Raw genomic sequence first — 1120 nt, 5'->3', positions numbered from 1 at the left:
CTATTTTTCATAAAAATAACTTTTGATGTAATATTTAGTATCATAAAACTAATATTTAACTTGGATTATTGGTTAACAAATGATTAATCAATTTCGATATAATCTAACTTATTTTGGATTATAATAGTAGCATACTGTTTGTAAGTTCGAAAATTTATAAGTCAAAGTAGTCGTAAATAGAGGAATATCTGTATATAAAACTATTCTTATAACTAATATATCAACTACTGTATATAAAACTATTATATAACTAATATATCAACTACGCTTATAATATATATTGTAATATTAATGAATATGGAATTATATAAATTTTATCGGAACAGTCGTTCAATGAGAGCATTTTGTATGAGAAAACCTTCTCCAAGTTGATAATGAGGCTCGACCACCGGAACTTCATTATCTAAATTTTCTATTTCTTCATCATCTTCTAACTGATCATTTAAAATCAATGAGATATTATGGAGAACAGCACATGCCACTACAATTGATGTAGAAGTTAATAATTTTGTCGTAAGCCCTTTTGACAAACAAGGAAATCTCCGTTTCCATATACCAAATGTCCTTTCGACAATTCTTCTTGTTCTTCCGTGAATCGCATTATAACTAAAACAAAAAAAATACATATAAAATAGTTGTATCATGTTTATTAATGACACATACACACATACGTAAGCGAGCGTGTGTGTGCGTGCGTGCATGTGTGTCAGTAATATAATTATATGTATAAAAGAATTTTTAATTGTATTTATAAAATACATGTATCAAACCTTATTTCTTCATCCGTTGTAGGATTACCAATCGGTGTAAGTAAAAAAGGTAATATGGGATATCCAGCGTCTCCAACCAGCATCCAATTCACCTTGCCTATATCGCATATATATGCGAGAATTTTGGAAAATTCGGCTATCGTGTTCACTTCCTGGCCATTCAGGAACGATATCTAAAATTTCTGTCTTTGGCCCAACAACAACCTACAAAGAGGAAATGAGATGAGAATATGAGGTAGTTTTTGCTTTGTATATGCTCTTTTATACGAAATATAATATTTTCTTATAGTGTTTTTCATTAGCAGAACTGGTATGCACTCAGTGAACATTAAAGCCGTTGTACACTAATC

At 29.8% G+C, this 1120-nt stretch overlaps 1 pseudogene; it reads right to left on the bottom strand.

Annotated features, from left to right (window-relative positions):
- Positions 1-314: 314 nt before the first annotated feature.
- The window catches only part of LOC108762151 (putative nuclease HARBI1), a 7297-nt pseudogene continuing 6491 nt past the window's right edge, over positions 315-1120 (bottom strand).

The sequence above is a fragment of the Trachymyrmex cornetzi genome, unplaced genomic scaffold (genome assembly GCF_001594075.2).
Source record: "Trachymyrmex cornetzi isolate Tcor2-1 unplaced genomic scaffold, Tcor1.1 scaffold278, whole genome shotgun sequence".
In the NCBI taxonomy this organism is placed as follows: Eukaryota; Metazoa; Arthropoda; class Insecta; order Hymenoptera; family Formicidae; genus Trachymyrmex; species Trachymyrmex cornetzi.
The sequence above is the reverse complement of the archived record's forward strand: the minus strand, read 5'-3'. Positions and strand labels throughout refer to the sequence as shown.